Here is a 26647-nt window from a genome sequence, read left to right as displayed (position 1 = left end):
AGAAATACAGGAAAGAACAAACGGGACTACATCGAATTAAACAGCGTCTGCACGGCTGAAGGAACCATCATCAGAGTGAACGGGGAACCAACCGTATGGGAGTACACATATATATATTTATAACACTGACGTTAAAAACGTGTTTAAATGTGTTCACTTGTTCGTTTGAATGTGGCTTCGTCCACACGCCTGCCACACATGCCAAGGACACGCCCCAACCACGCGTGGCCACGGGGAGACGAGGAGGAGAATGAAAGCAGCCTCGGCTTTCCTCGCGTATCCCAGCAACCCGCCTGCCACGCGGACACGCTCAGGAGAGTGCACCTGGGCGGCCGGGCGCCGATGCACTGGCGGCGGAGGCTGTCCCCTTCCTGCCGCAGAGCAGAGACACTGCGCTTCTCCTCCACGGAGCGGGCCCGTCTGCACAGAATGTGGGTGCCGGGGGTGAGGCTGCACGCGGCCCCCTGTTAGTGAACGACCACTCGTGCCTTTCTCCCACGCCCACTAGGGCAGCGGCTCCGGTTTTACATCCAAACTCCTGGAGGTCCCAGCATGGCACCTACAGGACGGACAATCATCACATTCTGCTTTATTGCAGGGAAAAGCAAAAGAGGGGAAGGGATACACTAAAGGGATTAACGCACATTGTGACTGTTGATGAGTGAATCAAAATGTTGAAATAACGGGTGTTGAGCTCCAAGCAGCGGAGGACGAGGGGCCACGAGCACCGCTCCCGCGGAGCCTCACATTTACAAGGCCTGCGGCCACGCGGCCAGGCTCAGAGCAGCCCGCCCGGCAGCTGAGCGCTGAACGTTGGTCTGCACCCCGAAGACACAAGGGGCATGACCCGCTCAGTGGGGGGCGGGGGGGGGTGGCTCCTGCTGCGCGTCCACACAGTCCCAGCGCGACTCACACCTGCCCGCCCAGCCCCGCCCCCTCGCTGCCCCTGCCCCCTTGGTGCCCCGCCCCCGCACGTCTCCCTACAAAGCACCCGCCTTCACTCTCTTCTCATGCATCTGTCCCAGGAGCTTCTGAGTCAAGAGCGAAAAGGTCTTTCATCCGGTCACTTGTCCTCGCAAAGGGAAGCTACATGCAGGCCCTGTCTCCTGAGGAGCCTTGGACTGCAGTTCTGGTCTCTTGGCTACAATTACGCATTTGTCGGAGCACCCAGGTGTCCCAGTGGGTGGGTGGATCTAAGGAAAGTGAAGCCCAGCGCCTTAACTCTGTGCCCGACCACTACGCAGCCAGTAACGTTCGTGCACATCTTTATGCAGGTCACATTAACGTCCCTGGACATGCGCTCGACTGCTAACAGCCAATGCAGCTCACGCTGGCTTCGTCTTCACGGCTAGCACATGCCTCGCTCTGCGCAGAACTCGACACCACGAATGGAAGCGATGACCGGGAGACCAGAGCCCGGCTCTGGCCCCACCGCTCGGTACCAGGGACTGGGCAGAGCACTTAACTTCTCTGAGCACCGGCTCCTGCAGTGGGGAGAGATGAGTAAGACCCTGCCCACGTTAATCCGTGAGACTGTTATGAAGACACATATGAAAGCAGGCATCACAGCCGTGATCACACAAAACACACACCGCTCTGCAAGTGAAAGTGCCACGCAGCACGCAAGTCTGGAACTCAGAATTAAACCATCCTTCATTCCTTCAACACACTTTGGCCAAAACTCGCCTTGTCCCTGTTTTGAGCCAGCACAATGATACTTAGTTGTGGCGTTTTGCACAGAGCTATTTTTCTGCCACAACGCACTCCCATCCTGAATGTCACGCTGGGTGAGTCCGCAGGTGCAAATCCCAGACACGGAGCTGTGTCACCCCCAACGCCCAGTGTGAGGGGCTTCGGCACTGCCCGAGGCTGGCCGGACGGAGCCCCCCACGCTCGAGAACAGGGCGAAGACGAGCTGTTCATCCTTCTGCAGAAGGTCCAACCCCCCAAAGAAAGCCAGTTTGAGTTGCTTCCCTAGGACGTTGACACGACAGAAGACACTGACATCACTCGTCCCACAGCCTCACACCCCAGACACTGCCAGGAGAGGCACAGTCGGCACTGGCACCGACGAACACTGCGGGGTGACAATAACTGCAGTTTTTGAAGTCTACAGGAAGGTGACCAGGCAAACTGTAGATTCCGCGACGGCTACACTATCTGCCTCCCAGCTTGATCGTGCTGAGCAGATTCCTGGGAGTCACCTTTCCTTCTTAAACAATGTATTCCACTGCCTGATCAAACAGAGCAACACTGGATACATTTTAAAAATTAAGAAAGATTTATTGAGGAAGACATACCTACACTTGCCATACAAATACGTAACTGCTGGCATATGTTTCAGAGTCCATGCCCAGAGACGAAGAAATGAATTCCTACAGAAAATGCTTTTTATCGTTTTTTGGCAGTATTTCCACCATTTAAGCTCTCGGAGCCTCCGTTTCCCCATCTGTAAAATGGGACCACCTCTTCACTGTCCTGCGGCCCTGAATTTAACCGAGTGACACGCACACAGCACCCGGCACCCTGCCTGGGACAAGGCACACCATCTGTTAGCTTCTGTCTTGCCCCGCCCTTCTGCCTGCGCTGCCCGTGAGGAGCCAACCAGCTGTGCGAAGTCTTTCAGAATCCCAGAGACGTGCATCCATCCCTCCAGAAATGTGTATTCGTTCTCCAAGAGTGAACCAGCTACACGAGTATGTACTTGTCCAGATTTAATGCTAAGAAAAACATGTAATTCCTAGAAGAACTTAGAAATGCAGGAGAGCATAGAAATTATTCTGTGATAGCAGGTAGCTATGAAATTAGCTACCACATGAGGTGAGGTATAAATTCTGCTCATGGACTGGTCATGATTTACGAGCACTATGTGCTTTACAAACTTTGTGTTTGAGAACTTATTTTCCAAGATCGGTATCATGTGTGAGGATTCATACCCATTCACAGACCAATTCACATGGACACAATTACTTCACTCTCCGTGCAACAGCCGTTCAGTGAGTGTCTACTCTGTGCAAGGCACCAGCTAGTCTCTGCTGCACAAACGTGAAAAAATAAAAGCTGAGACGTGAAGCATGATATAAACCCACCTACATACCTGCCCAATTCATACATAAACCCGTGCACGGTCAGACACATGCAGAAAACCTACAGGGTGCTCAAGTGAAGACAGTTGGGGCTCTTTATAACTCTTTACCAGGGCTTTAGTAGAGCTTCTTTGGGGAACAGCATGCGAGCTAAGACACAGAGGATGAGCCAGCCTACCGAAGGCTGGGAGGTATGAGACGTCCTCGCCCAGCAGGCTCCGCCCCTCCCTCCGAGCCGTGCAGAAGGCGGGCCCCACGCACCGTATTAGCGAGATCCCTTTTCTCTGGCTTCCAGTGTGGGCTGTGCACTGGGAGACAGGGTATTGTCGGACAGAAGGACTGAGTCTAGGAGTTTCCTCCCCTGGCTTTCTCTGTGCCAAGTCTCGGGGAGTGACTCTACCAGCCACCCTTCTCTGTACCCCCATCCTTCCCGGTTCCGGGCACCGTCCCCTCCAGGAGGTCAGAGTTGCTCAGAAAACCAGGCAGACACAGCGAGCTAAGGAGAGCAGGGTTCAGTAGCGGGGAACTGGAGGGAAAGTGGGGCCCACCGAGGGAGGCTGGGGCTCACCCGGTTGTTCTTAGGGTGGGGTTTTTAAACGCAAAGACCTGGCGTTGGGCTGTCAGAGTCTGACGGGCTAGAGCTGGTGGCTGGGTAGAAGCCGCATCCTGTTATAACGCTGGATAAGCAGACCCCAGACCTTGACCTTCCTGGGCGGGGTCTGCAGGCAGCTCCCCATGGAACCATTTTCTCGCCTGGTGGTTTCCACTCCTCCCAGGCCTGCCTCGGTCTGACACCGTCCCCCTGCCCTTTCAGGCCTCGGCGTGGGAGCAGCCTCCCACGTTTACTGGCCTGCAGGCGTGTGGATGGTGGCGCAGGAGAAGCACGACAGGAGACGGGACACTGGAAGAATGTGTGGCTGTGTCAGCTGATTACCATGACAACGTGAATGGCCACGAGACCAGCTGGGTACTTCCGGTGACCCCACAGAGATTACCCAGGAGAACAAACTGAAAGTCATGAGTTTCTCACTCAGAACCAGAGCTGAAAATCCTAACTGTAGCTCTGACGGGCCTCCACGTTCTGTGCCACGGAGGGAGACAGGCTCGAACTCAGCCCAGAGCCAGGCTGCAGAAAGGCAGCATGACTGGGCACTGAACTGTCCTGTGCTGAAGTCAGGGTCCGGGCGGGGAGGGGCAGAAACTCTGAGTGAAATCTGTTATGGCAGAAAGTGCCGAGTGAAAACCCAGAGAACTCCCCACCTTCCTCCACGTCTGCGAAGAGGAGTAAACCACAAGCTACTTTTCATCTCCAGAGTCACTAAAGAGGTTAGTAAAACCATCACAGACTTTGAGTATCTCTATAACATCTCAATTTCTTACAGCTACATGTCCAGTTCACAAACCAAATGGGCCGTGGAAAATGAAAGTGGATTATCACAGGCTCAGCCAGAGGGAGATACCAATCACAGGTGCCTCTCTGAATGTGACACCTTCAATGGAGAAAAGCCACCCAGCCCTGGGCAACTAGCACATAGCTACTGACCCCCTGACCTGACTTTTTAAAAAATACCTTTCGGCAAAGACGATCAGAAGCCGCTTGCTTTCTTCACAAGTACAATAGTGTGCTCTCGCGGTCTTGCCTCCAGGTTATATGTCACCACACCTGTGTTGTCCCAGCATCGCCTTGAGGCCTCTCGACCACCCTGATATCCCACGGAACAGGACTCCGGGCCATTCATTACCTTGGGGACATTATGCCGACTGGATCCAGTGACCAGGAAGTGGCAGCACCCCAGATGCCACAGTGAGACGTGTGCATGCCAGGGAACAGGGAATCAGGCCTACAAAAACTCAGGAGTACACCTGCACCCAGTAACTGTGAACTACAGAGAACCAGGTCAACGTGATAAAAATGAGATCGCCCAGGACTCAGATACCACGGGAAGGGACGTCCGGGTCACCCCCACCCACATGGGGACCACAACGTTCACCATGCCCCCGAAACAAGAACACAGCCAAACGTCTGTAAGCCAAGAGCCCGTGGTGGGTTTGTTCGGTGGAATAGTACACGGCAACGAAAAGAGGAAGCACGCCGGGCTGAACTTGACAACTGCAGAGCGAGCAGGAGGAGCCGGGCGACTCCATTCTGCGTCACTCCGCGCGCACGCGCCGAGGGCAGACAGCAGGTGGAACCCCGTGTTTAGGAACGTGCGCACGCAGCCTCAGGGAAGCGCCCACCCTCCCAGCCCGGGGGCCCCGCCCACCACAGGGCGGGGACGCGAGGGCGGCGGCTCGGCCAACCCCATGGGAACAGAAAGGACCACCAGCAAACGCCCCGAGCCCGGGGCTGAGGCAGCAGGGGACGCAGAGGGGAGGGGACGGGTCCCAGAAACACGTGTTCCCGACACGGCCCGGGAAGGAGTGAGGAACACTGGGCAGACGTGCAACAAGCAAAGACCCGGATTACCGCTGAAACACGTCCCACCGGGCGAAGCCCAGAGCCCGAGGGCTTCCCGTGCGCTCCGCCAACATTTCACTGTGAATTAACAGCAGCCCTTCACCAGCTCTCCCAAACCACGGAGGGAAAGGGGACACTTCGCACCTCCTCCCGTGAGGACGCCACTCCCACACCCAAACCACGCAGAGACAGAAAACAGACCAGCCCACGTACCTCTAGCCGGTGCCCTTTCAGCCCAATGGTGTGCGTCCGCCGCCATGGGCGGAAGTTCTCCTCCGGGGCCGGAAGTTCTCCTTACTGGGCGGAAGTTCTTCTCTGTGGGCGGAAGTTCCTAGTGGGGTCGCGTGTAGAAGACAAAGACTGACTTTAGGGGTCCAGTTTACTTCCGGTTCAAGGCCTTCCTGTGTTCAGATGGGCAGACACAAGGGCCTGCGGGGCTCGGTTCGGAAACACGCAGTACACACTCGGGGCCCCGGAGCCACAGGCTGTGTACCATACAGCCTACGTGCGTAGTAGGCTGCACGGTTTCGGTTGCGTAAGCGCCTCTCTGATGTCTTTGTTGTTGGCACAACAAAGACGTCACCTAACGACGCGTTTCTCAGAACGGGCCCGGGTCATTAAGGGGTTCACGACTGCAATACAGTATTATAAGAAAGCTGGAAAACTATTAGATAAAATATAACATCCCTACATGGTAAAAACATTCAACAAGCTAGAAATAGAAGGCACCTTCCTCCACTTGACAAGGGGTTTTAATGATGTTACCCGCAGCTAACATCATCCTTAATAGTGAAAACAGAACCCTTGTCCCTAAAGATCAGGGGCAAGGCCAGGCTGGCCATGCTTGCCACTTCTGTTTAACGTTGCATTGGAGGTGCTAGCCTGTTTCTTAGGCAAGAAAGAGAAGTTTAAAAAAAACACACTGGTTGAAAAGGAAGAAGTAAAGCTGTCTCTATTCACAGATGATGGGATCTCGTATACAGAGAACCTGAGGGGGTCACACACAGGCCTGTATTATATTGGTTCTTCCCTGTTCTACATGATGGGGCAAAGGCTTGGCATTGTGGTGATGAATGCCACCATGCAGAGTTAGTGCCCCAGCTATATTTATCCCCATCTTTCATGCAAATTCCTTTCCTGTATTAGTAACGGCCACTCAGAAGCACCTGCCTTAATCGAAAAAGAAAAACTATGGTGTCATCTGCTACAAACAGCCCCTATTCCTGGATGAATAAATAACATTTAAAGTTGCTTGCCTTTCTTTATGTAGACAACTTCCTGCAGGTGTTATAAGGGAATGGTGTTTCCAAAATAGTCATGGGAAAATATTAGTGAAAATATTGTTGTGGATCCTATTAGTCTATAGACATAGTTTCTGTATTTATAAATTAGGAGAATATTTGAAGCTACCACAAAGCATATTAATGAAATGCTTTGTTACTTAAAGTAACAGGGGAAGGAATACAATTAATAATTACATCCTTATCTTGGTTTCATACCCTCAAATTAATAAGTGTTTATACCTGCCTCCTGTGTCCAATCCAGTTAACAGAAAATCCTGAGTTTGTAAAACCACAGGCTATATAAAAATAGGTTTAACTTTTAAATCACATTTACTTAAGGTTGTCATTAACAGTTATATAAAAATATATAATCACCATAAAAACATTCTCTGGCTGCCGCTCCCCCATCTTCAGCAGGGGTCAGGCATCAGGACCCCGGATCCCATTTCAGATGGTCACTGCATCAAGGTCAGCCCCTCTCTTTCACCAAAGTCATAAATGCATTCTGCAGTTTTAAACCACATCATAGCCATCCCATGCAGACTGGGTCTAACTTCAACATTATTGCTTTTTTTTTCCCTTTAGCTTCACAACAGTCTTAAATTACTGCTCCCTCCAGCATCGCCACGCTGTGAAACTTTCAGGGACAAGCCTTCACTGCCTGCCACCACTTCCTGCTTTATTGGCAGTGTCAATGTCAATTCGCTCCCTTCCCGTGTCACTGTCACGCAACTCCTGTCTTCGGGTCCGTGCGGTGTCCCGAGGTTTATTTGCTTTAATAGAACAACAATGCTCTTTGACTTTTTCTCTAACGGGAACAGAGAGCCAGCCAAAGCCAGACCCCACATTCAGCAAACATAAAATTATTTCCAAATGCCAAGGGGCTCTTCACTGTCTTTGTGTGAGTTACAGTGAAGTAAGGATTATCATTTACCTACAACAGGTAAGAAAAGAGAAGATCTCAGGAAAAAAGGGATGACTTTTTCTGAGGCCTGGATTCGGCGTCCTGTTTTGTCCCTGACTGGATGGACCTGTGGCTTCCGGTGAAGGTCTCCGTGGTTCTCTCTCCCCTTTCCCCTGCCCCTTGCAAAACACTGAGACCCATCTGTTGCCATTTATCTTCCACTGGGGGAAGCTTTCAGTTCGAACCCAGTGGGGAAAAATGGTACAAATTGTTACCGCTGACAATAGTTCTGATCTTGCATTGAGCTGAGCTGAACAGAAAGCTCCCCGGGGAAGGGAAGGGCTCACCTGCGTGCAGTAAGTGAATTCCTCCTTGGCTCTAGGGATCCCTGCACCGTGTGCTGATGTCCCTGCAAGTTTATTATCTCCAGCCGATGTGTGGGTAACGTGCCTGACTCAATATAGAGCCCAGTCAATAATAATGTCGTTTTGGATTTACACAGAAAAATCGGATATTTGTAGGGCTTTTTTTTACACGGTATCAGTTAGGATCTTGCATCAGAGGCAGAGAGGACGGGGTAGCTGTTTCTTAGAGCTGCCCTCCACCCCTGCCCCAGCGGAGGCAAGGGGGCACCGGTGCCTGAGTCGGCACTCGGGATGGAAGGTGAGGGCGAGGAGGAGGGGACAGAAGGAAGAACGTGGACATTTATGGCAGAATCTCCAAGGTGTCTGTCATCCGCTTTCTCTCTCTGCAGGGCACACGGGCTAGAAAGGAGGAAGTCATGGGGAACTCTGAGGAAGGTGAGGGATTTACCAAATAGTTATTTCTGGGCAACTGATAGCGTTTCTGGGAATCAATCACGCCAGGGATGAGCCACAGGACTTGGGGTCTTCACCCCGGGATACCTGAGAACTGGATGCATCAGCCCATGTTAGAAGCAGGGGCTTTCCTGGAAAATCCAGCTGTCTGACCCCTTGACCTCTCACCTCTCTCTGAGAATAGCAACGTATCACTCCCTGCTTTGCTCTCCTTTCACTCGGCGAGTATATTAAACAAATAATTGCATCGTGCTGATGATAGGCTAGGCACTTTCTCAAGCACTTAGACAATTACAAATGAGTCACTGGCAGAATGATTTTAACTAAGGCTTACCTGAGTCTTTAAAATTGTCCACTTAAAAAAAAATTGGCCCTGGCTGGCATAGCTCAGTGGATTGAGCACGGGCTGTGAACCAAAGTGTCGCAGGTTCAATTCCCAGTCAGGGTACATGCCTGGGTTGCAGGCCATGACCCCCAGCAACCACACATTGATGTTTCTCTCTATCTATCTCCCTCCCTTCCCTCTCTAAAAATAAATAAATAAAATCTTTAAAAAATTAACCTATAAGCAAATAGCTTTTCTTTTTCAGACTCCATAATTTCTACAGTAAAATTGAAATTTTTTGAATAAAGCATAATGGCATTTTTCTTCAATCTTATAGATGTTATTTTTTTTTGTTTTTTCTCAACATATGTTCAAAGTGTAGATTTTCTCACTTCCTACCACACTGATTCAGAAGTGTGCTGTTTCCAGATGATGCCGAAATTTATACGGTCTTTCCCTTAAGCGGATTTAAGTACTCTTTTATTATTTTATGGCCTTAATTTTAAAGTATGTAGTGAAACAGAAGACACACAGCAGGTACTGACTATGTGGAATGATTGTTTCTCTGTCAGCAACATTGTTTGCACCGAAGGTAAACAATGTAAACAGTGACTGGGGTGAATCCTTCCAGACGTTTTTGGCTACAGGTGACATAAAACTCCACGGAGTTATTTAAATCACAGAAAATTACATCACAGAACAAGAGTTTGGGAGTGGGTAGTTCCGGACTCAGCTCAGCGATTCGGCGCTGTCTGGTTTCTCTGGCACTGGCCCCCGGTCACCAGACGGCCGCACTGGCCCCAAGGGTGCACCCTCCACAACGACACTCGCAGACAACACAGCCTGCGATCAGGCAGCCCCTCCTAAGGGCGAGAAGAACTTCCGAGGTGATTCGGGCGCCTCCTCTCCTGGTTCAGGGGCCCGGGCAGCAGGGCCCGCCCTGGCCTCCTGCCAGCACTGCCATGGGATTGTCACGACCGGCTTGCACATCCGTCCCCCGGGTTCGGGAGGTCACCTGCGAAGCACTTGAGAACCTCATGCTTGGATGAACTCAGGACTCTGTTTGGAAGGGGAGTTGGCCGCTGTTGACAAAAGGGTGCAGGGGCTGAGGAAGAGCGCCCAGGATGGGGCGTTGTGCGAGGCTCCTGCCTTGTTGGGGGGCGGGGCAGGGAGCCTCAGAGATGAAAGGCCAGGGCAGGAGCGGAGGCTGTGCCGTGTGGACCCCGAGCTGGAGCCGCAGCCTTCCAGGGAGGGGCAGCCGTCCACCATGGTTTTGTAGGGAGGAGCCAGGCCGTCAGCTAACTCTCTCCTCTCTCTCCGGCCACCCAGGAGCCAGAGAGCCCAGGGACCCCGTGACCGGTCCTGTGGGTCAGCCTCCCGGGACAGAGCGCAGACCTGCGGCATGTGGGGAGGCCTCCGTGGGGCTCAGGAGAGACGGAGGTGCCCAGCACAGCTGCTGTTACTGAGCACTTACCTGTGCGGAGAAGTATGGTAAGCACCTTCCATGCTTAAAACAGGGATTCAGCACGAGAGCATTAACTGGGATAAACACACTCTCCACCACACACACGCACGGAAGAGACGGCAGCGGGGGGCTCGTGTGGGGTGCACCCCCGGCTGACTGGAGCAAGCCTGGAGGGACAGGGGGCGCGTGTCCTGAACGCGAGGAGGAGGAGGAGGAAGGTGAGCCCCAAGCCCGAGGAGGGGCGGGGCTTCCGGCCGATTTGCAGAGAGCGAGGATCCACACCCCACGTGGCCGTGTCAGCTCTCGGAAAATGCAAGGCCTCGAGCAGCGTGGTTGGGGGTCGGGCGGAAGGCCCACGCTCCAGGCCTAGCGAAGCGGCCCCGCAGCATGGCCCCGCCCCCGAGGAGAGCAGAGCCCGGGGTGACGGGGAAGACCGGCGCCCTCCGCACGCGGATCGTCCCCTTCCTGTCACCTTTGCGAAGGAAGAACTCATCTCTCTGTTCTGCGTGGAGAAACGGGGTTTAAAGAGCTCCGATAACTCGTCCGTGGTCGGGCCACCGGCGAGGGGCTGACCTGGGACCTGTGCCGGGGACGCCTGCGGCTCTCGCCTCTGCCTGCGACACCGGGTCGACCGGGGTGGAGCAGGGGCCGCTGATCCGGCAGGGTGCGGGGCGGGGCGGGGTGTTCCGCACAGCGCCCGGGGAACCGCGTGTGCGACACATGCGAGCACTTGCTGCTGCTGCTGCGCGGGAGCAAACAGCAGCACCGCTGTTCCCGGGTTTCTCGGAGTCCCCTCCGCGCTGGCGTTCCGCGCCTGCGGCGTGCTCGGAGCACCACAGCTGCCGCCGCCACCACCCACCATTTAGGGATGAGAAGCAAAGTTGGAAAAAAAAAAACAAAGTAAGTGAAGGAAGGAATAAAAGAAGAGAACGCGAAAGGCTACTTAACGAGGAACCGGGACAAGGACCAACACACTCTGGCGCTCGGTTCTGCACGGCCTGGAACACAGCGCATTTTAAACACACAGCAAACGAGAAGGCCTCCTTCCCGGAGCTGGGACAGGCGGCCAGAGTCGGCACAACGCACCAGAAAGGAGCGCCAGCCGGCTGCCGCGGGCGTTCGGGACCGCGGGTGAGTGCCAGGCGGAGGCCCGTGGCTCTGGGAGGACCCCTCGCCGTTTCCACGCAGACCTGCAGCCTGGGCACCCGCGCCACCGCTGTCCCGGCACCCTCAGCCCCGCCAGCCATGTCCACAGACAGACGGAGGCCAGCACGCGTCCCGCTGGGACCACTGCGCTGGCCCCAACGCCGGCGTCTGCGGCTTTCCTGCTGGGTCCTGTCACGGCAGCCGAGGATGCCTTCCTCCCTTTGTTCCCTCTCCTCCAGGGTCATGGCTCTCGGTGGGCGTCACCCTGAGTCCCTGGGTTTCCAGAGACCTACACTCCAGGATCACCTTGGACACTTACGTTCCGAGACCCTCAGAGCCAACCTGCCATTCGCAGGCCTCCTCTGCTGTTGAAATGCCCGCTAAACCGGAGCCGTCTTGCTCCTCTTCATCCCCTCGTGGCTGCCCCTCGGTCCCGTCCAGGGTCTTCTCCTGGCCAAGCCTTGGGGGTCTCTCTCCAGTCGCTCACCAGGGGTCCCTCCCACCCCAGTTCATCATGCGCCCCCGGCCCAGAGCGACTCTCGTGCAAGAGCGCTGTGGGCACGTCCATCGCTTGCTTCAAGTGTGTTCAGTGATAGTCACCCACTTGTTTGGACCCAGGTTCCAGGGAACAGCCCACACACAGGTCTTTGCCTAAAGCCTGATGCCGGCCCCGTTAGCAGCCTCTGCTCGTGCCGCCCCCAGCTGAATGTCCCTTCATCCCTGACCGTGCGCGCCACCACGCCGCCTCCACGTCCCTCTCTGTCTTACGTTCTCCAGCGGGTCCTTCCAAACAAGCTGAAATGTCGTCTCCCTCAAGACGCCCCTCCTGCCTCCTGAAGCAGTGAGTCCGTCCTGGGTTGGGATCTTCTCAGCACCTTGGCGTGGAGCCGGGGTAACAGAGGTGCTTAGGTGTGTTCAGGGCGGGTGCAGCCGTGCCCAGGCGAGGCTGGCGGCTTGTGGGGGGGGGGGACCTGGGGATGGTCCCTGCACGAGGAGCCGGGAGCCTGTCTAGTGTCAGGCCCAGACGCGGGCCAGACCCAGTTTCCGGGGGTGACCCTGTGCACCCGGCCTTGGGGCTGCTTCTCGGATTCCACCCCGATCCAGCACTACCGAGAACCACCATCTAAATCCTTAGGGATGGAGGTTGCAGAAAAATAATACGAAGAGCAGTGGCATTGCTAGTTCTGTGGGCCCCCAAAGTCACAGCCCCCAGAGGGTCTGAGTGCAGCCATCGCAAGCAAAGGGCGTTGTCCTTGGGTTGCTTGCACATGGCTGCCCAGACCGGCCTGGGTCCGTGGGACCAGCTGCAGGGGCGAGATGCAGCTTTGGAGGAGGCAAGGCCGAATGTCCCTCGCCTGCCCCTCTGTGCTGGGGGCGGGGGGCAGAGGGAGTGAAGGGGCAGGCCGCAGAGACCCACCCCTCGTGGCTGTCGGACCAGAAGAGGTTTCGGCTCGGCTGTGAGTGCGTCTAAAGGGACTAACGCAAGAGAATGGGAGGGGTCGCCATGTGACGGTTCAAAAATTCACTGACGACCCTCAGTCAGGTCCACTGGAGGGACATGCATCCGTCAGTTCAGTGTCTACTCACGAGGGTCTGCCGTGTGCTCCCACTGGGCCAGGAGCCGCGGGCACGGCAGAGACCGAGACGGCGCAGGGGAGCGAGGGTGACCACGGCCGAGTCCCCGGGGGTGGGGGGCGTGTCGGGGCCGGCAGTGAAAGGCACAGACGGGCTGACGCGACAGTGAGCCAGGGCCAGGGCGGGTCCCGCCGAGCAGATGTCAGCTGGACAGAGTCCTGGCAGACACACGAGAGTCAGCGGCGTGAGGACTCGTGGGGGTGGGGGGGCGGAGGGATATGCCACACGGTAGGTGCTGTGTTTGCAAGGGTCTTAAGAGAGTAACGAGCCTGTCATTTCAAAGACCCCAAAGGAGGCCACTGGGGAAAGCTGGGCGAGGCAGGGAGAGGGCAGGAGGAGGCCCGTGGCCGTGAGCAGGCGCTGAGTCCGGGGAGGGCCGATCAGAGCACGCACAGGGGTCTGGGCCTGACGGTGTGTCCCGGTGTGTCCCGGGAAGCTGTCGGAGGCCTCAGCTGGGCACTGCCATGATCAGGGTCGCCGAGCTGTTCCGTGGCGAGTGGGATGCGCGGGGCCGGGCGGGAGATGAGGCAGCAGAGAGACCAGGGAGAGAGAGCCTGCGGCGGTGTGGCGGGCGCCCCGGGGTGGGCGCTCAGCAGAGAGAGGAGCCGCGGGAAAGGAAAGCAGGCGGCGACTTGGAGCATTCGGGCTGGCCGAAGAGTCCGCCTGGGTTTTTCCTGTAGGGTGGCTCGCGTAGCGCTCCGCTCTCTCTGACTTCCTTCAAAACCATGTCAGTAGCTTGTATTGTGACAGCTGTCATATCAGCGTGCGCTTAAGAAAAACTTACCAAAACATGAATTTTTATGTGGCCGTTTTAATACTGCAGATGGAAGAAAATACGCAGCACTTTCAACATGTGACACTTCGTTATTTCAGGGACGGTACACATGCAGCTGAAACGCAGGAAAGGATCGGTGCGGTGCGTGGAGAAGGTGCTGCGACTGGTCACACGTGTCAAAAGTGGTTTGCGAAGTTTCACGGTACAGATTTCTCGCTGGACGATGCTCCACGGTTGGGTGTTGCTTTGAGGCCCCACGCCACAGAGCCAACAAGAAGTTCAGTCGCCAGGGTCACTGAGGCTGCTACGCAAAGACCCTGGGATCCCACACGGCCAAGTTCACGCAAGGCCTTCCGGTTTCTCGTTCAAGAAGGTCACTGTCTCTGAGCCCACGGTTCGAGCCAGCAGGGCCCTCTGAGAGCAGGGCTCCACGGTCGGTCAAGCACAAAGTGTCCAAGCACTGAATGTGCTAGGCTGCCGTTGTCCCCAGAGATGCGACTGGCCCCCAAGACTTCTAGAAACCCCAGAGGCCTCACCTGGCCTCCCCCTCGGCCCCGCCCCTCCAGAACGGAGCTTCCCCCACCTGCAGCGTCGCCTGCATCGCCCCACCGCTTCCCGGGGGGGGTCCGGCACGGTCTTCTCAGTGAGGCTGGACTTCTGACAACAGAGCAACTTGTCTCTGTGCCCAGAACATAGACGGTCCTCAGACGGGGCGCCACAGAGCCTTGGCATAGAGGAAGCACGATGCGTGCCAAAGCACACAGGTCACTGCACAAGTTCGTCTTCTCACAAAGTATCCAGCTGCTGTTCTGATGACAGAAGAAGTGGCTTTCCTGAGTGGGGACTGCTACATGCTGTGCAAATATGGAGAACGGACATAACCCATTAAATCCACAAACACAGGCAAAGCAAATAGCTTTTCCCCAAGTTGGCCCTTTGAGCCAGGCTTGAGTGGGCAAACTGCCTATTCCCGTTGGTAAAGAACACCGTCCAAGTCGAACATTCCTCCAAGCACAGCCGAGTCGGGGCGGACGGCTGTGTTCTCGCTGCACCCCCTGGGGACGCCGGGTGCCGGGAGAGAGCGCCCGCGCTGGCGGGAAGCTCGCCCGCTTGCGCGCCGCCCTCGGTGAGAAACAGGAGGCAGCCCGCCTGGCTGCCGCCGGCTGGCGGGAGAGACAGGTTTGCAGATCGCACCCTTGCTGCGCAGCGAGCGTTGTCTGCCTGCGAATCTGTCTGTCCCAGCAGACTGTCACTTCCTGCGCCTGGATCTGACGTCTGGCAGGCCGGGGGCACTCCGTGAAGCACGCGGCCGTGGCCGGGGACGCGCTTCCCCGCTTCGTTTTCCGTTTGTCACGACCCCCCCTCCTGGAAGCGGAGGCCCCCGCTGCTTCGCACACTCGGGGGTCCACTCACTGCCTGGTCTGGCGAGCCGGCCCTTTGCAGCGGTCCGTGACAACGTGGGCCGCGTCCCAGCCCCCGGCCTCTCTCCCTGCAGGGCTGTCCCAGAAGCCTCAGAGGATGCCTGTTAACGCGAGCCCCCTGCAGCTCTCGGTGGACTCGGTTCAGGAATGTTCCTGTAGCCCCATTAGGGTCAGCCTTCCTCCCGGTGCTCCTGATCGCCGACCGCGGCTGGGCGGGAGACAGGAAGCCCCGCCACTTCGGCTAACCGGGTCACCAAGAACCATGGGTAGCCTTCCCAGGTTCCTTCCCTGAAAGCGTAATTAAAGCCCTGACTAATTAGTGTTAAAACAACCTTAATTAACTAACCTAACTTACTACTAATCAAGGGAATGGGTCTTCTGAGGGACGGGGGATCACTTTCCAGTCAGCTCACAATATGGTGATATACAGACACACCCCTCGTGGCGTGCTCATTATACAAAAATTAAAGCGTCATTGTTAGCCGTGTAACTTGGAGGTTACTCGCTCACTTGCTTATTTATTTACACTCTGCCTCTTGCCACGAAGGACGGGGCTCAGAGGACATTACCCCTGCATTTGCACGGCGGAGCTCTCGCTGCGGTTATGAGATGAGAAGGCAGAGTCCTCACTCGCTCTGGGTTACTAGGAAGCCCGTGGTAATGATTGCCGCGGAGCAATGCGGAGGCTGCCCTGGTTTCCACGTTACGGACTGTCACTCGTCAGCTCTGTGACGGAGCCTGTGTCACTTCAGCCCCCTGCACCCCGGCCCCTCATCTGCAAAACGAGGCTAATGCAGCAAGGCTCCCCCCTGAGCTCACAGGCTCTCGTCCGTGAGTCGGGGTCCCCCAGCCCGGAGTCCGCTCCCCGCCCGGCGCGCTAAGTAGACGTGAGGGCTGGTCCGAGACACGGAGTCACTCTTCGCGACGGCTCACAACGGCCGGCCCTTCTGGAGTTTCCATCGCACACTCCCCAACACTGTCCAACGAGAAGGCACGATACCACACAGCTTCTATCCGGCAGTTTGGGGAGCCCGGGGCGGGGTGGGGGGTCCACCGAAACACCGACCTCCATCTGCTCTGATGCCCGAAGTCCCACTCTTTGTGTCCACAGCGTCAGGCTCTGTGCGTCCGTCTACATTTGTCACTTGTCATTTGTCATTGACAGGAATGAATTGCTCAGACTAATTCCTTAGCACAGATTGGGAGTTAGAGGGGATAAAAAAAGCCCCAAAATACAAATGATGGTGCTGGTGGGAGATACCACTGAAAGAAACCAGAGTCCCAAGAAGAGGAATGGGGACCATCGGCCTTTTCCTGTTTCTCCCAGGGGCGCCGGGGAGCCCCCAGGCTGGCCCTGCTTCCTCCGTGATGAGGACGCGTGTTCGTGTGGACACTCAGGAACATGTACGGGGGAAAGAGGTACCAACACCAGAGCTGATATTCAAAGGAGGTCACGGAAACTCCCGTCCTGAACAGGCTGAAGGGAAAGTGGCTTCCTTCCAGCTCCAGACGGTGTAAGAAGCCGGCGAGACGCCTGGGGGTGCAGACGCCCGTGGGCATTGCCTCCAGCCCGGCGCGTCTCTGCTCCCAGGGCCCGGGGCGCCAGCTGCGCTTCTCCAGCTGACGGCCACGCGGGATTCCTGGAGCACAGACTTGTCTACGAAAACAGAGGCCACACACTGTCTGAGTTGCTCCGCTGTGCTTCAGTCTCCGCTGTCTTTTCACAGAAAGTAGACGGATGAATGAAAAAGCCAGCCAGCGACCGACTGGAAAAATTACGGCGTTTTCTTCCTCCCCACTGAACAGTCACCTCTGCTGCCCTCGTCCGTGTGCAGTGCGTGTGCACGACAGGCGGGGACGGGCTCTCGGGGGACGTCATCGTCCAGGTGACTTTCAGACTCCAGCGTCCACGAGAATCACTCGGAAAACTTATCAAATATGCATATTCTCGGGCCCGTGCCTAGGTATTCGGAGCCAAAGGATGAGGCACGAGCTAGGAATGGGGACAGTAATAATGCACACACACACACACACACACACACACACACACACACACACCCCAAATCTGTTTCTCATGCGGGTGGTCTGCGGGGGCCGCAGTTGGAGGGAAACTGCTACTGTAAGGGCTACGCACCTTTCACTCTGTCTCTCCGATGTCAGAATCTGCGAAAACTGTCCGTCGAGACCGTCCCGTCTTGGGGGCCAGCGCCGGTCCACTGGGAGCAAGCCACACCTGGACAAGAGAATCCAGAGACTCGCCGAAGTGCCAGGGGGGTGACAATACTGACTTTGAGGCTTGCTGTGAAGATGCAGTAGTCAGCACGGCAAGGTGTCGGCACACGGACGGACTCGTGGGTCGGTGGGGAACAGCCGTGAGTCCGGGAACGGCCCGGCGGGCGTGTGCGTGCACAGACGACCCTCGGCAGCGGCGGGATGTGTTCACTGGGGAACGAATAGTCTTTTTAGAAAGTGGTGCTTGAACTATTGTACCTCCATCTACGGAACAGTGTGCTTTCATCTACCACATTCAAAAAGCAACTCAAAATGTATAATAAACCTAAATGTGAAACGGAAAGCTACAACACTTCTAGAAGAAAAGATAGAAAATCTTTATGACCTGGTTTTAGGCAAAGAATTTTCCGATACAGTACCAAAACCATCATCTAAAAAACTAAACGTTGGTGCCGTGGGTTTTACAAAATTAGGAATTTCTCTCTGAAAAACACTCAAGGACATGAAGTGCTGAGCCGCAGGCGGAAAGATGATACTGGCGCACTACAAACCAAACGACACTTGCGAATCACTTCTCCGACAAAGGACTTCCATCCGCAACATACAAATGACTCCCAACACTCTGAAGTGAAATAACTTATTTTAAAAATGAATTTAAATAGCTACTTCACCAGCAGACGCATATGGATAGCAAATGAGCACATGAAAAGGTGCTCAGTGACATTAGCCATCAAGAAAACACAAATTAATCACAGAGATACCGTGACGTACCTATTAGAATCGTCGTATTGTGAAAGACTCGCTCAGTCACCTGCTCACAAGGATGAGAGGCTGGAAACTCTGCAACGTGGCCGAGGCACAGAACAGTTCTGCTGAGTGATGAAGGCCAGAACAAAAGAAAAATTACAAATTGTAAGATTCTATTTATAGAAATTCTAGAAAGTAGAATCTAACCTGTAGTGATGAAAAGTAGATTAGCAGTTTCCTGAGAAGGGGAAAGGCACGGAGTTGGGAGGGAGGGACAGATTAAAAGGGGGCCAAGCGGTTTTGGGGGGTTGGTGAGCATGTTCATTGTCATTTCTTGTGGCCATAGTTTCACGGGCCTGTGATACGTGTGCCAAAGCTCATCCAAGTAAACACCATATGTGCAAATGATCGCAGGCCAATTATATCTTAATAAGACTGTTTAAAAATTGATAGTTATTTGGAAAGATAAGAAAAAGGAGAAATCGAGAAAATGCAATCTTCAAAAATCCAAAAGTAATGAAAGAAAGATACTCTTTGACTCGCCCATGAACAATATTCCAGTAGTGGTGGACGTGTAAATACTGAATATTTATTTTTCCCAGATTATAATGTGGCTTTGTGCAGGAGCAAGGAGGAGGACACACGAGGTGGGGGCGGTGATGGGGAGCACCCCAGAGAGCTGACCGTCGTGGCCCACGGTGACGAGAAGCCGGGAGGGAATGGGTGAAATCACTACATCGGGAAACTCGGGCGCACAGATGACTTAGGGATACGGCGGTAAATAGGGGGGGTGACCCTGGAAGGGCTGACAGCGCGATTTTCAGGAGTAGTGCTGGGGGACAGGGAGGAGTCAGACGGGAGACTGCTGGTCTTGCACACGCACACACACGCACATAACTTATGGCACCGCTTCCCCGTTTGACTCCAACAACTGTTGGCAGGCAATGCTCCGTGCATATTTTCACATTCCCATACAGCCGAGACTTACGATTGAACGGCAAGCATGCCTTGGAAGTTAGAGAAAGTAAATCGTTCTGAACAAGATTTAGAGACTTCTCTCTCCCGGAGCCATTTGCTTCTATTCTGAGAGGAGTAAACCAGAGTCAACGTGCCCCTCATCTGGAGAGCTTGGCTTACAGTCTAGGGGACCCCTGTCCCCCAGCCTGAGAGGCCGGGCTCACGTGTGCCGTCGAGTTCTGTCCCTCTCACGGGGAGGCAGGAGCAGCTGTGCCAGCTGCCGGGGTAACCCCGCAGCCTGTTGATGCCGCGGTCCCTCCCTGGGCCGCAAACCCCCTGCGCTCGCACCGCACACGGTGGGGGCGGGGGGGAGCCTCGCTGAGGCGCCTGGGGGGGAACCGGATCGTGAGTGGCCGTGCTGCCCCTGGACCAGGTCCTTTCCGCTCAGATCTCTGCACACACCGGACAGGCGCCTGGCACTCTGCTGTGTTCCGCACATGCAAAGACAATTAGATCGTGTTACGGAGTTTCGGTTAGCTTCGCGTTTAGTAAACGTGACCAAAAGCTACAACACATCTGACATCCCGTGGCCACAGTTTAACAACAATGCTGTGCCTCCGGGACATACAGGTGGAAGTGTTCAGAGTTGGGGGGCTCGGCCCCCACACTGTTGGGCTCATGGGGGACGGGTTCCCGAACCACAAAGGGATCCGAGCCAACTGCCCAGCGCGGACACCCCGGCTCAACTTTGGTGTCCGTCTCTCTCATCCTCGGACGACGGCTGTGACACGAGCCACAGGGCAGCTGCGCAGCTCTGCACGGGGCTGTGCACCGGCAGCTAGTGCCACCGCAGGAGGGACCAGACCCGACATGGTGAGAAGAGGAGAACGCTGGACTCACCAGTCAGGGAGGGGTGGGGGAAAGGGGACCCACGGCTGCAGCAGCCGGGTGAGGGCAGGAGCAGGTCTCAGGGCGCAGGGGCGTTCTCGGCGGCAGGCGGGAGGGGAAGCGCCCACACGTTAGGCACCATAACCAGGGAGGGGTTAGTTAATGGAGCCGAGTCCCGTGGGAGGTAAGGGGACCAAAACAGAGAGAACACCGAATCAACCCGAAGAGAAAGAAGACCTTCCCCTCTGACGAAAAGGCGGGAAGAACAATGGGAGTGGACGCAGTAACGGCGGAGGTGGAGGAAGAGCTGTTACCAGTTGGGCTGTGTTCCCCAGAAATACACGTTGAAGTCTGTATCCCATGACCTAAGAGTGTGACTTTGTTGACAAACAGGGCCGTCGCTGACGTCGTGGGTTGGGTGACATCATGCCGGAGCAGGGCGGGCCCCGAACCCACGTGACTGGAGCCCTCCTAAAAAGAGGTGGTCTGCAGGCAGTGAACAGGAGGAATATGCGGTGAAGACACACGCGGGTGACAACCACGTGACGACCCCGACAGAGGCTGCAGTCGCACACCCGAAAGCCGCAGATCCCCAGGGACTGCCAAGAACGCCTGGAACCCAGGAGGAGGCGACGGAGGGTCTCTTCCACGGGGCCCAGAAGGAGCACGGCCCCGCCGACGTCTCGGTTTCAGACCACGGTCCCCAGGGCCGCGGGTCAGATTCCGTGGCCACGGGTCAGCCCGGGTGGGACCTGGTCACAGCGGCCCTGGGAAACCGGTTCGGGCGTGTTGGGGCCTGAGTGGTGAAGCAGGGGTTCAGGGAGCCGCGGGGGTGTTTAGAGGGGGGCCTTGAGCCGTGGCGAAGGCCAAAGCAGTGCCCGGAGGGAATGGAAACAGAGGCCGAGCATGGAGATAGAACAATGAGTAACGCGGGCCTGGCTGCAGTCTGCGGCTGTGAATTTACGGCCACACTGATGTGATTAAAAACCACAGACACAAACAGGAATTTAGTGCGCAGTGAAGGTGGCCTTGCAGGTCAGCAGATAAGTGATGGGCACAATCAGTGAACTGGAGGAAATAATCAGGTTAAATATCTGCAGAGAGAACTGCCTGTCCTCTTGAGTCTAAAAATATCGTAAAGGTCTGTTTATACTAATAGCAAAAAAAAAGAAAAAGACAAAGGCAACCTAAGTATAACTGGAAATAGCACATAAATGACATTGGTATTGTAACAAAGCTACCATAGTGAGAATGCACTATTTTTAATTAAAATTGTCAATACATCTTGTTTTCAATAATTTTTATAGTCTAATAAATATATTATATACACATTATTGCTATAGAAACAAAATAAAGTGGTGTGTTCTGTCAAAAAATTAGCTAGAATATGGTGTTATTGACTATTATCTCTGAATGATTGAATTACAGGCTTGCTTTCTATATATTTTTCTCATTTTCCATACTGTACCTTTAATATGTGCCTTCAGTCATTTGTAACTTTACTTAGAGCACACAATGCTGTAGCAATTGTGATTCCAGGATTTTAGGGTCTTAGACACAGTTGTACATATAGGGCGTTACATGCAGTTTGCATGTATGAGACCCAATAGCAGCCTCAGAAAATAGCGGCTTCCGCTTCCTCATACGGACCCCCCTGACAAAAATTAACATGAAAAAGAATGACCCCAAAGGACTATACATGTATTTTGTGTCTCTCCACATATATACCTATGTATACACATTAAGTGCAACACCCTAAGCATATGTGAAATATTCTTTACATCTATACTAAGTTACCTTCAAATCACCAGATTAAAAATGTTGCAAATGGAAGTTCTACTGAAAAGCAGGTGTTCTCACAAAGAAGAAGCAGGTCAGCTAAAGAACAGTTGGGCAAAAAGAAAAGTTTTGAGTGTTGTCTTGCTGGTGGGCTCAGCTGGGTGATGCACTGGAGAAAAAGCACAAGTTTGTAGATGATCCTCAGAGACCAGCTTTGGAGATGTTTTATTTTAGTGCTTTCATTTTCTGTGATGGTATGAGATAATAAATTCCCATTTGTGTCAGAGTGTTCCAAAATAGCTCGTAAGAATAGAAAAATCTGACAGTTGCTGAGAAAAAAGAAGAAAAAAACCCATGAAACCAGCTGAATCTGTCCAATCTTGTATTTATCCATTCAGGCTAAAAATGGTGTTATTGTTGAAAAGAAGTTAAGAAATTTTCTTCAGAGGAAAAAACTTTGTGGGGAGAAAAATAGCATTTGTTGCTCACTAAATACAAATGTACAAAATTGATTTGACTGTCTTTTATGGGTAACTAACAAAAATATCATAGTGGATTGTCATTCCTTCCTTCTGCGAACGGAAGTTCCAGCCTGCACCTAGACCCAAGGATGGAAATGAACTCCAGCAGGAATCAAACACCATTTCTGCCCTTAAAGACCCTTGTAATCTTCACAAATTAAAGTCACGACCAGTGCTATGAACAGGCAATTCACAAAAGGAGGAAAACTGATTGTCTACAAACGTTTTAAAATATTCACCTCCACTAATAACCAAGAAATGCAGTTTGGAAATCACAGTGAGATACTGGTTTCTATCAGCCAACTGAGAAAGAGCTTCTAACAATAATCCACGAGACCAGTGTATAGAAATAGGCCCAGCCACTAACTTTCAGTTGACTGTGAACTGGAAAATCTTCTGGAATGCACGCTGGTGGCACCTATTGAAAAGTTAAAAGTATGCATGTCCTCTAACACAAATTCCCCTCCTGGAACTCCAGCTGAAGAGGTAGGTTAGCAAAGTCCTCACCAATGAAACGGTGAGGACGTTCACTGGGTTTTTAATAGTGAAAAAGAAATTAGCTGACGTGCCACGAAATGGAAGGTTTGTCAGAAATATGGCACATTCTTATAATACTACGTTGCTGTTAAAAACTAAATAGTCAAATAACGTTGAATAACATCAAGAATTTTATGATATAATCAGTGGGAAAATAAAACCACAAAAGTCGGGTGCGGCCTGTTATCAGTGTGAATAATACAGGTGCACAGACCTCAAGAGACAGACCCACAAGCAGCCGGCCAGGCGCCGAAGAGTGACATTGTTATCAGAGGAAATAAGATGACAGGTAACCTGTATCTTATTTTTGGGTTTTGGGACGTACTAAGTGTTTTATACTGAACATATAACACTTCCGTTAAAGTTAACTTTTCGTTAAGTGACTTCGGTCTGTCTGTGGTGAGGACCCGGACCTCGGGTGCTTCTCCGGACCCCACGGAGGTCACTCCATGGAGGTCACTCTCGGCCGCCCCCCCGCACCGCCCTTCCCTCCGCTCTCAGCCCTGAACCCCGCGCCGCACACGAGAGCGGGCTACGGCTCCCCCGGAACGGCCGCAGAGCCAGGTGAAACGTCCGTCCGTGGTTTCCCCCAGGACAAACCTGCTTGTTAGAGAAACAGACCGAGACGAGAGGTCGGACGAAGGAACCCCCCTTCTCCCTCTCTCGCGCACCCGTTTCCCTGGGGAAGGACTTCTCTGCGGCACCCGTCGGTTTCCGCTCCCCGAGCCAAGCCCAAGTGCGGGCCGAGGAGCCGGCTGTGGGCGTGGGGAAGCAGCAGATTCACGCTGCCACACTGCCTCGGTTCCTCTCTTCTTCTCCCTTCTCGCCGCCTCCGGCTCGCACAGCCCAGACAAAACGTCAACACCTTGAGGTTTTCCCAGATTCTCCCTTCCTGGGAGCCAGGCGACGCACGGCGGCCCAAGTCAGAAAAGCAGATGTGCGCGAAGATCCGTATCACGGGTGTGTCGGGCGTCGCGGGGTGGGGGGATGCGAAGTGGGTGTTGGAGCAGGTGTGGAGGGAAGAGGCCACTCCGACTCTGGATTCTGGGAGAGTCTCCGAGGGAGCGAGGTCACCTGAGCCGGGCCTCCCACCATGAGTGTGGTTCTGGACTTTGGACGTGCACATGAGGGCGATGGCCAGGGCTCTGATCTACCCAAAGCAGCGGTTTCTATTCCGCTGCAAATAACAGAAAATCCAAATAGCAATTACTTAACAATTGGGGATGTAGGGTACCTGTTGTGTGTATGTGTGTCAGCAGGCAGTTTCTGGCGACGGTTGGATGGGTGAAGGTGCACGCGATCCTCTCAGAGTGTCCTTCGCGGCAGAAAGACGGTCGCTGCGGGCCCAGCCGTCACCATCACGGTCAGCGGGGCGGGGCGCAGCGCACAGTGGCTGTCCCCACTCAAACGCCCACACCTCAGGAAACCGGACGCAGAGTTTCCCTGATGACCTCCCACCGGGGTTTGCTCCTCAGCGCCCAGGAGTGTGACACGCAGCCACCCGGGCCACCTGGGCAGGTGGAAGCCCACGTCCAGATCGGGTGCCCGGCACGAAGGAGGACGGAGGCCGTGCCCACTGGGGCAGCCGCGGCACCGCCTGCCACACTCTCCGGGGGCCCCGGGGGTGGGGGCTGCGGCCGGGGGAGACCTGCAGGACCCGGAGGCTTACTCGCTGTGAAGAGTGCGGAGGGAGAGAGCCGCCAAAGTGACCGCCACTTCCAGGCTGCCTGGCCACCAGAGTGACCGGCTGGGGGCACCGGTTTGCCATCAGCCCTCGAGCTCCTTCACCTTGTGAAGCCTCAGTTTCCAAAGACGGTGAGGATGCGTATCATAAGGTGGTTCTGAAGCCCGGACACGCGTGCCAGAGACCTGAAAACCTACGTGGACACAAAACCCTGTGCGTGAGCGTGCACGGTGGCTCTGGCGAAACCCCACCCCCTGCGGCCCGCTGAGGGGCGAAGTCCTGGGGACAGAGTGCAGGACAGGGGCCGTGCCAGACCAGGAGCACGCCTGGCCTGTGCTTGTTGGGTGGACAAGGACTCCCCGGTGCCCCGAGGCCGGACCAGAGAAGCACAGGCCCCCACCCAGAGCCGGCCTGGATGAATCGGAGCCATTGCACAAAGGAGGGGCGGTTTACGTGGACGATCTCCTCTGACCCTCACGGTTAAATGAACGCGCACACGCTATAGTGACCCCCGGTTTTGCTCAGAGACACTGAGCAGCTCACCCATTTCCCCAGGAGCAGACGGCACGTCCCGGAATTCGGACTCAGACACGACACACGCCTCCCTACACTTCCCCCAAGGGTGCTCTCTCTCCGCGTGGGTCTCTCCCTGTGCCCCGGCAACCTGGCCACCCCCCCGCCGGGTTCTGTGTCCCTGGTGCCCCTTCCACGGAGTCTTCCTCTGTCCTCCAAGGGCCAGGGCCACCTCAGGAGGCGCGGCTGCCTGTCGCCCGAGGAGTTGCTGGCGGGCTGGGAGGATGCCAAGCCCGCAAAGGCGGTGAGTCCTGTAAGAAGGTCGGCTGTGCCTTGTACTTGGTGATGACTATTTATTACTTCTCTAGTTCCATACGTTTCACTCCGTTCCTGTCACTGTCATGGATGATGACCCCAAAGCAAGACACTTCTGAGAACAGTTCTCCGTTTGTTGTTGTTGTTACCTAGGGGCCGGGAGGAGGAAATGAGTACGAACCATTCTCTAATGTCTAACTCAGCATGCTTGCAACCAGCCACCACCTTCGCTCTGAGCAAGACACGGTGGCCGCTGCCGGGCTGAACCCACTCAGGACGAGACCACACACGGCTTCGCTCCCCGGCTGCGAGCTGCGTGGGGGAAACGTGCACGTCCGCACACGTTAATTACCGAGTCCACACGGAGAACCATCTCCCGTGGGCCGCTCCGCAGTGAGATGCCACTGTGCACATGAGAACATCGGGGTAAAAATGTGCAGGTTACTCGTCCTCCAGAACTTTCTCAGCCCTCATCCTGCTGCAGTGCGCTGGATCACGAACAGAGGCGACGCCCAGGGGCAAGGAATGCGAATTCCAGGCCGCGCTTTACTGTTGTCCGTTCCAGTAAAAAACTCCGTTTCTCACGCAGCCCCTTAGTCACACTGAGCAAACACAAGGGCTTATTAATAAACCACAGAGAAATCGACTTAGTCGTGTTATGTCCCTTAGATTACCCGTGAGCTCTTCCTAATAACCGATTCTAAATCTTTCTCAAGCCATAACATTCATGGTCCCGGTAATGTGGATTCTAAACATCTCTTTTGCGTTCACTATATTTCGCCAGTCTTTACATTATCGTTTGACCACAAACACACCGATAGTCAAGTTTTTCGGTCTTTTTAAAAACAGGTATACTTGAAGGTTACTAGGCTGGCTTGAAGCTGCGTGATGGTTAACTGTAAGGGCAGTATTTATATATATTTGTATTGTGGGGGTTACACTGCAAACCCTGTGCTGGCGTCACCCTTTCTGTGACGTCCGTCACCACCTTTCTGACCACATGCAGCAGGACAAGGCTTTCCTACACGGGGAGGTGTGGAACGCTCCTCGAGGTTTAGCCTTCAGGGCCTGGCTGGGCAGCTCTGTTGGCTAGAGCATCGTCCCGATACACCAAGGTTGCAGGTTCGAGCCCGGTCAGGCACCTACAAGAATCAACCA

This window comes from Phyllostomus hastatus, unplaced genomic scaffold (assembly GCF_019186645.2).
Source record: "Phyllostomus hastatus isolate PE091 unplaced genomic scaffold, TTU_PhHast_1.1 phas_scaffold_216, whole genome shotgun sequence".
In the NCBI taxonomy this organism is placed as follows: domain Eukaryota; kingdom Metazoa; phylum Chordata; class Mammalia; order Chiroptera; family Phyllostomidae; genus Phyllostomus; species Phyllostomus hastatus.
This window is presented reverse-complemented; position numbering follows the sequence as displayed.